This window comes from Sminthopsis crassicaudata, chromosome 3 (genome assembly GCF_048593235.1).
Source record: "Sminthopsis crassicaudata isolate SCR6 chromosome 3, ASM4859323v1, whole genome shotgun sequence".
Classification (NCBI taxonomy): Eukaryota; Metazoa; Chordata; class Mammalia; order Dasyuromorphia; family Dasyuridae; genus Sminthopsis; species Sminthopsis crassicaudata.
The window spans coordinates 345,709,885-345,726,253 of record NC_133619.1 but is presented as its reverse complement, the minus strand read 5'-3'; positions in this window follow the sequence as shown (position 1 = coordinate 345,726,253).

Below are 16,369 nucleotides of genomic sequence, written 5' to 3'. Positions count from 1 at the left end.
GAACTTCCTAAATCCATGTCCAATGCTCTATATACAACTGCAGTCACAGAGTGTTTTTGTTTTATTGATGGTCTTGAGAACAGAAGGAAAGTGTACTGTTAGAGGCAAAGGCATTATGAAGCTCCACTGAGATAACTGATTGTAAAGCACTTTCAGAATTTTGCAGTAAATGCCACTTTCTCTTATTATTATAATTAGTCTACAATCACAAGGGTGGTGTGATAACTTTATTCCCATAGCCTTCTACTGAACTCCTGCTGAGCTCAGGGTGTGCCAGGAAATGTTTAATATCTAAGCTGGAGAGCAGAGGCAATGTATACACACACACTTTTAAGTTTAATCTCTATTATTAATGCTTTCTTAAATCCAGACAATCGGTAAAACCATAAATCAAGCCTTGGTTTGTAGGAGTTGCTGATTTCTGAAGTGTAAATGCTCACACTGAAAATTTAGCCATGTGTTCTCTAATGTTTTGTGATTCCAACACAAGTCTGGCTAGAGGACTATATTGGAGAGTGAAGGAGGTGGAAGGGGGAAAAATGCATTACCTTAAATAACATGGGGTCATCCACAAGAACCATATACAGAATTGGTTTCCCATGAATCTCATTTTCATCTGAACTGTAAAAAGGAAGATATGACACATACATAAAAACACATATAGCATGACATGTAAACATGCTAAACTTAACAATAGGATAAAATAGGGACAGAAAAGAGGGGGGTTAAATAAAATTGTTGAGGCAGTAGTCATAAGCAAAATAAAATCTAATGTCAGAGGATGAAGTAGAAAGAGAGAATTAAAAATTAAGAAATTGTAAAATTTTCCATTGAGGATGGAGTAAAAGGAAAAAGCAAGGGGAAAAGAGAAGAAAGAGATCATGTTATTAATAGATCACTAATGTCAGGTTAAGCAAGCTTTTCTTGCCCTCAGACACAAAAAGCTATATGACTCAGGGAAAATCACTTGATTCTGTTTGCCTTAGTTTCCTTGTCTGTAAAAGGAGCTGGAGAAGGAAATGACAAACCATTCCAATATTTTTGCCAAGAAAACCCAAGTGAACTCACAAAGAGTCAGATATTAGTGAAATGACTGAATAAAGACAAAAATTCATACTCTCTTGGTCCTCAGTTTCTATTCTGTAAAATGAACAGGTTGAATTAAATGATTTCTAAAGTTTCTTCCAACTCTAATCTTTTATAATGCAAGTACTGAGACCTATGTGCCTAGCCCCTGCTCTACGCTAAATATTAGAGGATGTGCAAGAGAAAATGATGTCCCTGTTGTGTGGGAGTTTACTCTCTGATAGAGGAGATAAAACCTCTATACATAAAAACTTTTCAGAATAATACGTCAATAAATAATTAGCCAGCACATATCAACATATTTAGCCAGTGCATAATTAAATCATAAAATGGAGCACAATCTCTAAGTATTAAGGGAGACTGAAGCCTAGAGAAGTCAGAGGACAAGTAAAGTATTTGGGGAATATTTGATGAAGAGAATGAGACTGAAGCTTTTGATTCAAGCCATAACTTGACATTTTTGTAGCAGGGAAAATAATGTGAAAGATCCTAGAAATGCAATGCTGTCCTATAATGGGGAGAGATACTCCAGAATACCAATTTAAGGCACTGATGGAGGAGTGATGGCACAAGGTAAGGCAGAACAGGGGAGGAATTCATTCCAGGATGTTAAATGACAAGTGTTGTTAATATGCTTTCATTTGCTGCCCTAGGACAAAACTCCAGTCACTTCAAGTCACTTTAATTCTCTTTGCTTGGTCCCCTTTCCTGTAAAAAGTTCATAATAATAGCATCTATCTCACAGGTTTATTGTAAGGGTCAAATGAGATAATAGTTGTAAAGAACTTAGCACAGTACCTGGCTCACAGTAAGTGCTTAAAAAATGCTTATTCCCTTCTTCCGTTCTTCACCCCCCCAAAAAGACATTAAAACAGATAAACAAAACCACTGATTACAAATGAAAGCACATTATACTTTCCATAGTTTATTACCTGTTAACATTAAGAAACATTCTGTCCATTAACTGTTGTACTTGACCTGAATTCTGTTGCTTCTTAGGGCTGACATTAGTTTATATTATTGTCTTCATTGTGTAGCTCCTTTTGACTCTGATTCATCACTCTGTGATTATGCAATCTTCTGTGATTCATTGGTTTCTTCCTAGAATTCCTGCCCTATTGAACAATACTATTTCATTGCATCCACAAGCCATAATTTGTTTAATCATTCCCCAATTTATACATATACTTTGTTTCCTGGTTTCTTTCTGTTGGGTGTGTTTGTGTTCCCATTACACACTCTCTGATAGATGTCCCATCATGTTAGCTCTCTTAGGATGTTAAGGATGTTTAGGATGCTAAACCCGGTATGCTTCCTTGTCAACAAAACAAACAAAACTTAGGATTTGGTCCATGAAATATTTTCTTCCAGGTTGAAGTTTCCTATCAGGGACATTTGAAATGATGCCCTCCAAAAATGCCTTCTCCCTTGGGTCCCATCAGTCTTATGGCCCTTTTGTGAATGTTAATATACTTCCAACTTCAAATTCCACATTGAAAGTCAATGTCTAAGCCATGTGACTCAGCTGGTGCAAGTTTGGAGCTCTTTCAGAAGCTCCGCAGCTTTAAGGGAAAATGGCCTTTTCAGAAATGCCAGGATAATTAGAAACAATGGCGCTGTTTTCTCTAATCAGTGCAAGGTTCTGGAGACTACTGTAATATTAATTAGGAATCAGCTGCCTCTTTTCAAATACATATTGGTCTAAGCAATTGGCTAGTCTGTCAATGACTGGGAATTCAGAGAATTGACTCTTGGAGCCAGGCTAATTCTAGCTAGACTGAGTGACCACTCTTCTAGGGTCGGGTTGTCCAAATCCCACTTTATGCTGCCCTCAAATAATCATGTGGCATTATATTCAAATAGAATAGCAATAATTAAAGAAGATGATTGATGAAGTTTGATTAAAATTAATAACATTGAGGTTAAATAATGATGCCCAGGAGACACAAATAGTAAATCACCATGCCTACTAGGTGCCTAACTTTAATGTTTTGGAAGAGATGGCATCTAAGCTGAACCTTGGAGGGAATGAGAAATTTCAAGAGGTATATAGGGAGAATATTCCAAGCACAGGGGGAGAGGAGGAAGAGGGAAGGAAAATGTCATGTGCAAAGGCATGTAGGTGGAGAAGAAATATGATGTATAGAGAACAGTATGTTTATCAATATGTTTGAAACCAAGAGTTTAAGAGAAGAAATTAGTTGGAGCCAGATTATAAAAGGCTCAGAATGTCAGATAGAGGAGTTAGCAATACAGTGAGATAGAAAGGGAAGAAATTGCCATGCTTGTGGGATAAATGAGGGAACTAACATCTAAAGGGGTCAAGAGATTGCCTACTAGCAGAGTTGCATTTAGAATAATAGAATTCTGAAGCTGGAAGAAACCACAGAGGTCAATCTTATCTGAAATATAAATTCCCTCTATAATATCCATGATAGGAACCTCAGTACCTGGTGAGATAGCCCTTCAGAATTAAAATGGATCTAATTATTAAGAATTTTTTCCTTATTATTGGTTCAAATCTGTCCCCTTATAATTTCTAACTATTATCTCTAGTTAGGCCTTGTGAGGTCACAGTAAATAACTCTAAATCTCTCTTCTTCAAATATTTGAAATATAATATCAGGTTTCCTCTAATCCTTTTCTTCCTCAGGTTAAGTATTCTCAGTCACTTCGAAGCATCCTCAGAGAAAATGATTATATGTTCCTTCACCCTTCCGGTCATCCTCTTCTGAAACACTTAACAATGTCCATTTCTTCCTTAAAATTCAGTGTCCAGAATATAATAGTCCTGATGTGATCCAGGCAATACCAGCTACAGTGATGGTCACCCAAGGGTCTGCTGGGAAATTAACAACTGCCTCTGGGGAGTGGGTGATATATAGACCAAGCACTTCTGAAATTTAATCGGTTTCATTAACACTTTTTTTCATCACTTTCTTATGTCTAACCAAGCACTGAAATCATAAACCAAGCTCTGACTTGTTGCTCTGTGCTGATTTCTGAGATTTAAATTCTCCCAGTGAAAATTTAACAATCAGATCTTACAGAGCTGTTTGCTGGCTTTAGCTGACACCGACACACCCTTGCCTGGATGCCATGCTTCTATTAATGAAGCCCAAGCTACAATGAGCATTTGGGACAGCCCACATTACATATTTGATTCCCACTAAGTTTTTAATCATTTTCAGTCATAAAGACTGTTCTCCCATTAACTGCTATCTAGATACATCTTTTCCATCCTTTACTTGCATGATTTTAAAGAACAAGAATTTTTTTTGTTGTTGTTTTTATTTGTTTTTCAGTTGTCTAACTCTTCTACCCCCCTTTGGGGTTTTCTTGCCAAAGATACTGGAGTGGTTTTCCTTTTCCTTCTCTAACTCATTTTACATATGAGGAAACTGAGGTAAACGGGGTTAGGTGATATGTCAAGGGTCCAACAGCTACTGAATGTCTGAGGCTAGAACTGAGCCAGGAAAAGGAGTCTTTCTGACTTCAGACTGGGTACTCAATCCACTACTCAATCCACTTGCCACCTCTAGAACATTTATTCCTGTGTAATTTCACCTTCTCTTGGCCAGTTGTTCCAGGCAATTGAGAACTCTCTGAACCTTGGTTGTATTTTTAGAGTATGTATTCTTTCTCCTAGTTTGTACCACCCATAAAATGAGAGGAATTGTAGACAAAGTTCTGAACAACGTCATGCATGGCCTTCTCCTAGACTGATGTAGATCATTAATCAAAACTCGCTGGGCGTCCTTATTCAAGTGGTCATGAGTTCACCTGCACATCATCCAGTCCATAGCTCTCTCTGTTTTCCAAAAGCATGTTAGGGGATTTGTGGGGGGAGGGACTTTGAATACCCGACTGACATCTAGGTAGACTATATCCATAGGCTTTTCTTGATATAGTGCCTTTCTCAAAAAATAGAATGTGATTATCCTGGCATAGTTCAAGCTGGTTTTTAGTCCATTTCCAAGGACTCCCAAGCCACTGGTTCATTTTGTCTGTGACCATAGGAGACTCAGTGGCTTTTACTTGCAGCATCCACTTTCTTCCCTTTTTAGGACACTGAGATGCTTGCCCTTCCCCAGTCTTTCAACTCTTACCCTCCATCATCCTTCAAAAGCCATGGCCAGTGATTCCAGGATCTGGCCTAACAAGGCTCCAAACTTGAAATTCTATGAATATTCCATTAGAATGATGGCAGGAGGGAGTAGGGGACAGAGGTCCTCAGGTTATTTTCCATCCTCATTAATGTATTTCAGAAAGTGCAGACCCCTTCGGTATTTGAAAGGGCAGAAGCCCATTTCTCCCAGAAAATCCCCCAGGAATTAAAGACTGCCTGATAATGAGACTCACTTTAAAGGAGAGACTAAAAGCAGGGGGTGTAAGCACTCTGAAACTTAGACAAAGAATTATTTATTTCAGTTCTTGAGCTCCAGGACTAGGGAAAGTAGAGAACTAAATGACTGAAATGAGCCTGATTCCTCAGGCTGACACCATTAAAGAGGATCAGGAGGTACAAACTGCATGTTAACCACCCCTCAGAGGAATGTGAAACTGAGAATTTATTCTCCTTTCTCGAGGTATTCACATTTGAATAGGCATTAGGAACTGAAAGGGGCCAAATTGCCGGCAAAGAGAAGGGAAGCAAATGTACAACCCAGAGCTAGCTACTTGCTAGATGCTAAAATCCTTCAGGCAACAAAAGTCACAAGACCAGTCAAGCACTTGATTAATAGGTCCAACACCTTGACAATTCTCATGCTAGGGAAGGCCTGGAAATGGCAAGAGTTCTCAGCATGGGACGTTTCTGAGAACTCCAGGCTCTCTGCTTGCTACGTGGGAAGCGCCCTGCTGGAAGTATTCTGTGAAAAGAGACTGGGGAGGCTAGGAGAGATTTCAGACACTTTTGAGCCCCTCTAAATGACTTCTTTTCAATCCTTTACACCTAAAGACTACAAGAGATACCCTGAAAAGAAAGCACAATCTTCTTGATTGACAAGTCATAAACACCTTTGCATAAAAGTGGAGAACCAGATGTCAAGATCTCTACATGAAGTTTCTTGGTCTGCTCCAATATATTTCCTGTCAAGGCCAGTCTTATAAGAAAGATGAGTTTTTAGAAAACCCTGGATAATTCTCGCTTTTCCGCTGCCTTCCTGGCCTTCTTTCCCCTCTTTGACTTCCAGGGCCTTGCAAGCAACAACTACTTCCATTAGAATGAGACCTAAAGGATAGTACATCTTGTGGACTATTAGGAGACAATATATATGAAAGGATAATAAACTGGGAATAAAACTAGAACTTTGCTTAGGAAGAAAAAAAATGATGGGAATAAAGTTGCAGAGACCCAAGCTAAGGGACTGACTATGTAGTATATGGGATATAGGAAAGATGACCACCCAGGAACTGGACTTGTCAAGGAAAACTTCCCAAAGAAAGTTAAGTTTGACCTTAGCTCTTCAGAGGATCTGCTCTCTTTTGCCAATATCAAATGGCTCTGGAGGGGAAAGTGAGGCAGGTGACCTTGCTCAGCCCTCCCTCACTTAAATCCAATTCACTTGCAAGGCCCTATTTGAGAATTAAGGGCAAACAACCAACATCAGCCCTTGCAGAGCCTTTCCTCCTCTGGGGAACAGCATACACCCATTAGTCCTTATTTGCCCAGGCCAGGAAGGATATTGAAAGTCAGAGCTATCATCATGCTGCAGGTTCTGTGTTTTGTGGACCTGTCTAATGTATTGATTCGACTACACGACTGCCGTGTTGCAGTAGCAGCTAGCAGAAAGCTTTCTAGGCCAGAGACTGAATCCATTCCCAAGCTCCCTAACTTCCTCAGGAGTTATGGCCTTTACACCATATTACAACTTCCTCTCCCCCCCCACCCCCCAAAAAAAATCCCCTTGACTCAACTATTACTACTTAGGGCTGTGAAGTTAGATAGAATAAACAAGCACAGAGTATAAGAACCAATACAAGATTCTCCCATGTTGCTAATTGAGTATATCATTGATGTCAAATTGGAATAGACATAGAGCCAGTGAACAGCACATAAGACTCCCTGCAGGCTATATATTGACTTAGAAAAGCATATATTAACGTTAAGAATGTTCTATTGCATTTTTATTTCTTTAATTTATTTTATTAAATATTTCTGAATTACATCTTAATCTTTTTCTGGTATACAATGCAGCCAGCCTGCAATTGTCTATACTATCCCACACATGATGTATTGAGCACTATTTCATATTCTAAAGGCAAATTACTAAAGTGATCTGGTGTGGTCCTTCATTTTTGGTGTTTTAATTCAATGGTTCCTATACTAGAGCTGTGGCAATTGTACCTGAATGTGAGACTATTTTGGTCTATGCAAATCCCTGAAAATGGGAACCAAGACACTGTGTCTGGGCACTGGTTCTGATATTTAATAGCAAGGTGATCTCAAAAAAGTCTCTCATCTTTATGAACATCCGTTTTCTCATCTGTAGAATTAGTGCTCAATGTCTTATTCAATGGAACTAAAGAGAATCAGGGCTTAGTTCTGGTAGCTGAATTACCAATCAGTCAGTGGCTTATGATTAAAATTAGCTTCTAGTCAAGTCAGTCCCTAGAATTCATATTTTTGCATTAGTTGTTCCTCATGTCGCTAAGATTTTCCCTTCTATCTTCCATCTCTTAAGGTCCCTTCAAGGTCCCTTCAAGATTCAACCTATATCCCTCCATCTGCAAAAGGCTTCTCCCCACCCTCTACCTGCTAATATCTTCCTTCTAAAAATAATTTCCATTTATTTTGTATGTGTCTTAAATGTTCCTATTTATGTATGAGTGGTCTTTTCCATTAGAATGTGAAGTCCTTGAGGGCACAGGACCCAGAACAGAGGTGTTAAAAAAAATGGCTCTTGACTGATTAGCTAACTGACTGGTTCTGTATATCAGCTAGATCAGAGTAGAAGTGCCAGCTAATACTTTCCCAAACTGACATTTGTTTTCTCTTTGTTCCTTTCTTCCAAGGTTCAATTCCATTTAATGAACATTTTAAAGCACTTACTGTGTGACAGACAGGTACTTGGCTAAGTAAACAGGATACAAAGAAAAAAGTGAAACAGCTTGTGACTTCAGAAAAGCTTACACTTTTCTGGGTGAACACAACAAAAACATTTATAAGTATGTTACAGGATAATTTAGTGAAGGAGAGAGCACTGGCAACTGGAAGCTCAGGGAAAACACGATTGAGAAGTGAGAACTGAAGATTTCTTAAAGCTGAGATGAGGAGAGAATGCATTCCAGTAGAATAGGGCTATGAAGATGTACACCAAAAGAGGATGTTGAGTTTAGGAAAACAGTCACTCAGTATCACTCAATAAGCTTGAAGGAATAGGTAAGAAAAAGGATGTGGGTCATCTTGGCCTAGGGTCAATAAGGAGATGTCAAAGCTATGGAGCAGGGGAGATTTAGGGCCAGATCTGAGCCTTAGGAACTTCAAACCTCAAATTCTACTCTCTGTGCCTTCCTGCTCACCCTGGATCTTTGGAATTGTCTCCTGACATTTATTCCTGTGCCCTTGCCTGACCTGACCCTTTGAAAGTCAAACCTAGTTTACTGATATGAACCCTGAAGCTTCCCGTGCCTTCCAATTGGTGGACACTCTAGCTCTAACCTTGCTTTGCTTTTAGTATTCCTGGTTCCTACATGTCAGTTTATTAGACTTCTGATATGTGTCAGAAACTGCTAATTGCTGGGGATATAAAGATATATAAAGAAAGGCAAAAACAAGGTTCTGCTCTCATGGAGCTTACATTCTAATGGGGGAATAACATGTAAAAAAAAATTCTGTATAGAAGATAGAGTCCAAATGGAGATTAATTTTAAAGAGAAAACACAAGAGGTGAGGAGTATATGGAGAAGGTATAGTGTGAGCAGTCTTGAAAAAAACAGGGAAACTATACCCTTTATTTATATCCTCTAGCCTTTGGCCATGATTGGTATCCTCTATTCAGCTTAAATCCAACCAATGAATTTGGTCTATTGAATGCTGGTCCTTCTAGTCTACTGGGTGGAAAAATATGCTCATAATGGCAATGCTACTCTTCATAAACCGAATTAATCTTTCTCAATCTAAACAAGTTGGTCAGTGGATCCTAAATGGATAATCTAGTTTACTATGATGTAATTATTTTAAATTCAATACCATAGGATTTTAAGGTTAAAGGGAAATCAATGCTTACAGGATGGTAAGTTTAGAGTTGGAAGGAACCATCGATGGTAAATTAGTCCAATTCTCTTCGTTAACAGATGAGTAAACAGAGACCTTATAGATTTTATATGATTATATATACTTTGTCTTTTAAGCTAGATTATAAATTCTTTTTTGAAAATGGACTGTGTCTTTATCTTTTTAAATCTACTACAAACATTTTGAACAAGATTATCATATTAAATTCAGGAATAAATTGGGAGTCAGTGCCCTGTTGGAGTTGTAGAGAAATGGATGAACATTCAACTCAATTCAAAGTATTTACAAAGTATCTACAATGTGATGGGTCCTGGATTCAGCACAGTGAGGTGACAGAAAATTCCAAAATTGCATTAAAGATATAGTGCGGACTTTCAAAGAGCTTGCTTATATAGAAAGATGGGATCTAGAAATATAGATAATGGAATAACAGACTGAGAGCTGGAAGGAATTGTAGAGGTCATCAAATTATAGCCTTACCATCATTTTATAAATGAAGACCTTGAGGCTCATATAGGTTGTGACTGACCCAAAGTCATATAAGTTCCAAGTGGCAGAACCAAGGTCTAAATTAAGATCATCTTTCTCTAAGAGGTCTGCAATTTCCATGGTGTCATATTGCTTCATGTTGAATGATTAGAGACTGAGCAGAGATTAAAAATCAGAATAAACAATATAGTCTACAAGTGCTTTGGGGAGGTTATTAGGTGGCCCAGTAGATAGAGCACTTGACCTAAAGTCAAGAAAACCTGAGTGTCGGACCCTTACTAGCTATATGACCCCTGGTAAGTCACTTAACCGCAATTACCTCTAATCTGTAAACCTCTGTTTCTCTTAATCTACTATGAGAAATGCATATATCTCTCATATTTAATAATTAATTATAGTATTACGATCAAGGTTTTTCCTCTTTGTTACTTCCTCATCCAGAAACCAATAATTGTGGGAAATCTCTCTTAGGGATTGACCCAGGCCAATATCTAATACAATAAAAGAGATTCTAAATTTGGGCTAATGGGCATATTCCTGTTCATTACGTTTACTTAGGTCTCAGGGAAAATTGAAACTCCCTATTATCAAGATAGCTGATATGGAAATTGATATCTTTTTGATGAAGATTTGAGTGATTGAGGGGGCAGAGCCAAGATGGCAGAGAGCAGACACAACTTTCTGGGACCTCCTCTGACCTTCTCTCAAACCAACAGCAGGTTAAGCCTCTAGCCTGGTGTGGAGTGAAAGAATGCACAAATATTTGGAGTACAAATTACCAGAAGAAGATACCTTAGGAGATTTTTAGAACAGGTCTGTTTCAAACGGGCAGGGGGGCAGTCTGTCAAGCCCAGAAGGAGCTGAGGCGGGGGTCAGAGTGTTGTAGATTCCACTTACCTGGGAATCTTCTGTGAGTCTCTTAGGCTACTCTGTCCTGTTTGCAAGGGAATGGTTTGGCAGATTTGCTATAAAAGGCAAATTGTAAACCACTGAGTGCCTGAAGAATGCTGGACCTAGCCAGGTTTATCCAGCATCAAAAGTCAATCAGCAAAACTGCCCCAGGGCAAATTAAAGCAGCTGTCCTCATGGACTTTGATGGCTCTGGGATAGAGTTAGGCTGATGACTGCACAGCTCTGCCTTACTTAAATCCAGTTCATGAGCATGTCAAGAGATCACCTTCCTGATATCATTGGTCCTCTTCCAAGATGAAGAACAAAGAAAAACAAGAAATTGATTAAGTCAGTGTATTCTATAAGGCAAAATCATGTTTCTCTGAAGCAATGTGATTATGTATGTCTTCTGAAAAGGGAAAGGGACCAATTTTAATAGCTTCATGAGGTAACCACACAACTTTTTACTGCATGAAAAACAGAGCCAGTTTGCTAGGAATGAGGGAATCCTCACTCAAGTGGAAAAAAGATGAAATTAATCCTTGCACTTGATATCATTTTCAAAGTACTATTGAAATGCTGAGTGAACTATAATAAATACAGTGAAAACCTTGCTCTCTGTAAGTGGATATGGATAGTCAAGTGACTATAGAATAGTGAATAATGCTAGGACAAGACTTATCTAGAGAAGAATTTTTCTCATGAATGTGAAAGGTGAAGGTTGCTCACTTTAGGGACTCTGGGCAAATTTATTGAATATAACTAGAACATTTCAGCTTACTGGGAAAAAACCTTAATTATTGATATTCTTATCAGTCACAACTAGGAATATTTTTACCGGGGTCAAAATATTTGAGGGAAAGGGATTAACCCAACTCAATTAATCAATAGATATTTATTAAGTTTTTAATGTTCCAATTGCTATGCTAAGTGCTGATAATGCAAATAAAAAAAAAATTAAAAAAGCAGTTCATATCCTCAAGTGTTTTACTTTCAAATGTCAAGGGGAAAGAAGGAATATGTGCATAAATAACTCTTTATTTAGCCAAAGTTTGAACATGGAACATGTAAAGAGCAGCCCTTCCTTCTATTAGTTCAGGACTTCTTTTCTTTTTTTTTTTTTTTAATTGAAGTTTTTTATTTTCAAAACATATGCAAGGATAATTTTTCTACATTGACCCCTTACAAAACTTGTGTTGCAATTTTCCCCCTTTCTCCTAGATGGCAAATAATCCAATATATGTTAAACATGGTAGAAATATATGTTAAACCCTACATAGGCATAAATATTTATACAATTATCTTACTGCACAAGAAAAATCAGATCAAAGGGAAAAATGAGAAAGAAAATAAAATTCAAGCAAACCACAACAAAAAGAATGAAAATGTTATGTTGCAATCCACTCTCAGTTTCCACAGTCCTGTCTCTGGTTTTAAATGGCACATCATCACAAGATCATTGGAACTGGCTTGAATCATCTCACTATTGAAAAGATCTACGTTCATCAGAATTGATCTTCATATGATTTTGTTGTTGTTGTGTACAATGATCTCCTGGTTCTGCTTATTTCACTTAGCATCAGTTCATGTAAGTCTCTCCAGGCCTTTCTGAATTCATCCTGCTGGTCATTTCTTACAGAACAATAATATTCCATAACATTCATATACCACAATTTATTATTCAGCCATTTCTTAGTCATTCTTCAACTGATGGGCATCCACTCAGTTTCCAGTTTCTGGCCACTACAAAAAGGGCTGCTACAAACAGTTTTGTACATGTGAGTCCCTTTCCCTCCTTAAAGATCTCTTTGGGATATTAGCCCAGTAGAAACACTGCTGGATCAAAGGGTATGCACAATTTGATAACCCTTTGGGCAAAATTCCAAATTGCTCTCCAGAATGGTTGGATTTGTTCACAATTCCACCAACAATGCATCAGTGTCCCAGTTTTCCTACATCCCCTCCAACATTCATCATTATCTTTTTCTGTCATTTTAGCCAATCTGACAGGTGTGTAGTGAACCTTAGAGTTGTCTTAATTTACATTTTTCTGATCAATAGGGATTTAGAGCATCTTTTCATATGATTAGGAAAAATGGTTTCAATTTCTTCATCTGAAAATTGTCTGTCCATATCCTTTGACCATTTATCAATTGGAGAATGGCTTGAATTCTTATAAATTTGAGTCAATTCGCTATATATTTTAGAAATGAGGCCTTTTTCAGAACCCTTAAATATAAAAATGTTTTCTCAGTTCATTGCTTCCCTTCTAATCTTGTCTGCATTAGTTTTGTTTGTCCAAAAACTTTTAAACTTAATATAATCAAAATTATCTATTTTTGTGCTCAGTAATGAACTCTAGTTCTTTATTCACAAATTCCTTCCTTCTCCACAGATCTGAGAAGTAAACTATCCTATATTCTTCTAATTCACTCTTTATGTCTAAATCATGAACCCATTTTGACCTTATCTTGGTGTACGGTGGTTAAGTGTGGGTCAATGCCGAGTTTTTGCCATATTAGTTTCTAATTTTCCCAGCAGTTTTTGTCAAATAGTGAATTCTTACCCCAAAAGCTGGGGTCTTTGGATTTGTCAAACACTAAGTTATTAAAGTTATTGATTATTTTGTGCTGTGAACCTAACCTATTTCACTGACCGACTAATCTATTTCTTAGCTAGTACCAAAAGGTTCTGATGACCATTGCTTTATAATATAGTTTTAGGCCTGGCACAGCTCGGCCACCTTCATTTCCATTTTTCTTCATCAATTCCCTTGAAATTCTTGACCTTTTGATCTTCCACATGAACTTTGTTATTATTTTTCTAGTTCCGTAAAATAATTTCTTGGGAGTTTGATTAGTATGGCAGTAAATAAGTAGATTAATTTAGATAGTATGTCATTTTTATTCTATTTGCTCAGTCTACCCATGAGCATTGATATTTTTCCAATTGGTTAGATCTGAATTTATTTGTGTGGAAAATGTGGCTCAGGACTTCTTAAGATTTTGCCACTTGAGATTCCTTTTTACCTGAGAAATTTTTATATAACCCCAGGTATATAGGAATATAAAATAGATATACAAATCAAATATTTCTTAATAATAAATCATAAGTTCACATCCTCCACATTGTTACTTCATATGGGGTGGCAACCTGAAGTTTAAGAAGCTTCGTTCTAGCTGACCAGATATGCTCAGTTGGTGCTTGATTGCTTTGGAAACGACAACATTCCTGGGCACTCTGTTGGCCTATGGCTTGAAATTTTGGGATGATGAGGCAGTCCTTTTATTGGTTACTAAGCAGAAAGTGCTGGTGCTTCAGGGGACCCTTTTTTTTTTTTTTTTCCTTGCAACAATTGGGTTTTAGTGACTTGTCCAGGGCACACAGCTAGGAAGTATTAAGTGTCTGAGACCAGATTTGAACTCAGGTCCTCCTGAATTCAAGGCTGGTACTCTATCCATTGCGCCACCTAGCTACTCTCATTAGACCTTTATAAGGAAATTACTTAGATGCTGGTCTTTAGATTCTCTACATAGCAAATAGATCTCCCAATGAAGGAACCTCTCCCCAGTCCCAGTAGAAATAGCAAACACTGGGCATGTGGTAGTTAAAGCACATGTCCTACGTAGGTAGATTTATTTTGAGTTTGGGGCACCTCCTCTGTGCCTGTTCTTTCCTGATCAAGGTGAACAATAGGTTATCAATCCTGAGGTGAACACGTCCAGGTTTGAATTCTATCTTGTACATTCATGAGGTTCAGTAGTCCTGATCCCTTTGGTTCAGGCTTACTGGCCTCAGTTGGAAAGTGATATTTGCTCATGTCCTGAATTTCTGATTCACATCAAATTCTCATATCCAATCTCCATACTCTAAGGCATACAATAGATTAACATTTATTTATAATATTGTTTAATATTTCATATACTGAGGCATCTTGAATCTTTGAGATGGACCAGTAGACAGTTATTTATGTGGGTCCTTGTAGATTTTATAAATAAACATTGGCAACTACTGTAGAACTCTTAGAGGAAATGGTCCCAAGAGAAGAGTAAGCTCTAACCTGGCCCAGCTTGTCAGAAGACTTCTACAGAGAAGAGGACAGTACAGAGACTAGGTGAAAAATAAGATGCATATTCATAAAATCTATTTATGTGCCATCCCGCGGCTGCTGCCTTCCTTTGGATCCGTCCACCACAGTACTCTGCCCCTGGCGTCTTTTCCCTTCCCTTTTCCTAACTCTCTCCTAACTCCACTATGTTTCCCAACCCCACTTCTCCTTACAACTAACTAACTCTTTTAGGTTATTATTTAGCCTGCCAGCTAAGGATGTGCCCCAACTTCATGGGGTGCTCCCTTACTACTAATTGTAAGTTCTATTGAAGAACTTGTCTTTCATATGTTCTCCTAACTCTATTTTACATTTACCATTCCCGGTGTCTATTGTATCCCTTCATTTTGCCTGTAACCTATTCCTCTAAATAAATTTACCTTTTGCTAAAGAGAATGGCCATTGTGGATTCTTCCCATGATCAAACCCCAACTTTTGGTGCTTACCGTCATCTGGTGTCCACACCACCCACATCAATTTTCACTCAAGAGGTATTTTGTCATTTCTGTTCAAAACCATTCACTTGGATCCTGTCAGACTTAAAAGTAGTCAGTGGTATTAGCCCTAAGTAGGAAAGTCTTGAGTTCCAAGCTAGCCTCAGACATTTACTAACTGTGACCTTGAGAACTTAACTTCTGCCTCAAGTTCTTCAACTGTAGAATGGGGGTAATAGTGCTACACTCACAGGGTTGTAAAGATGAAATTTTATTTATAAAGCCCTTCAGCACAATGCCTGGCTAATAATAAGTAGGTGATTAAAAATTTGTTTTCTTACTTCCTTCCATTCCTCTTCTACTGAGGCTGTGAAACTACTATAGAAACTTGACTTTCTAGACCTCAGGGGTCTAGAGACAAGAAATAGTCCCAGGCATGTATACAGATATTGCATTTAATTTATACTTTAACATATTTAACATGTATTGGTCAACCTGCCACCTGGGGGGGAGGGGGGAAGGAGGGGAAAAATTAGAACAAGGGGTTTGGCAATTGTCAATGTTGTAAAATTGCCCATGCATATATCTGGTAAATAAAAACTATTAAAAATAATTTAAGGGAAAATATAATTGGGAAATATTTAACAAAATAAATGAAAATATAACATAAAATTAATATAAGGTTTTCTAAGGAGAAGAAAAAAAAAAGAAATAGTTCTAGGGAAGGCCTCAAAGGGGGATGAGAGAATGTTTCATTGTTTGGAATAGAAGGAAAAATGAAAAAATGAATGTACACATTCATGCAAATATCTCCACCCTCCCCAAAGCTTTGCATATTTCCAATGCAAAGAGTAACTGGAAAGAAACTCCCAGAAGCATTTTACCAATAAGAGTTTGCAATGTTCCAGACAGATTTATATAGTTTCAAAACTTTGATGTTTAGAAAAATAATCTTCAGAAGCACTTTTTGAGCAAGATATCCAAGTCTTATGTTCAGTGATAGTTCCAATATTGCTACATTATTCCTGTAGAAAATCAAATTTAAGGGTCTGCAGTCAAACTAGAGCAGAAATATAGCTATCAAGGTTCCTCTTCAAAGGAGAGAGGTTTACAATCCACAAA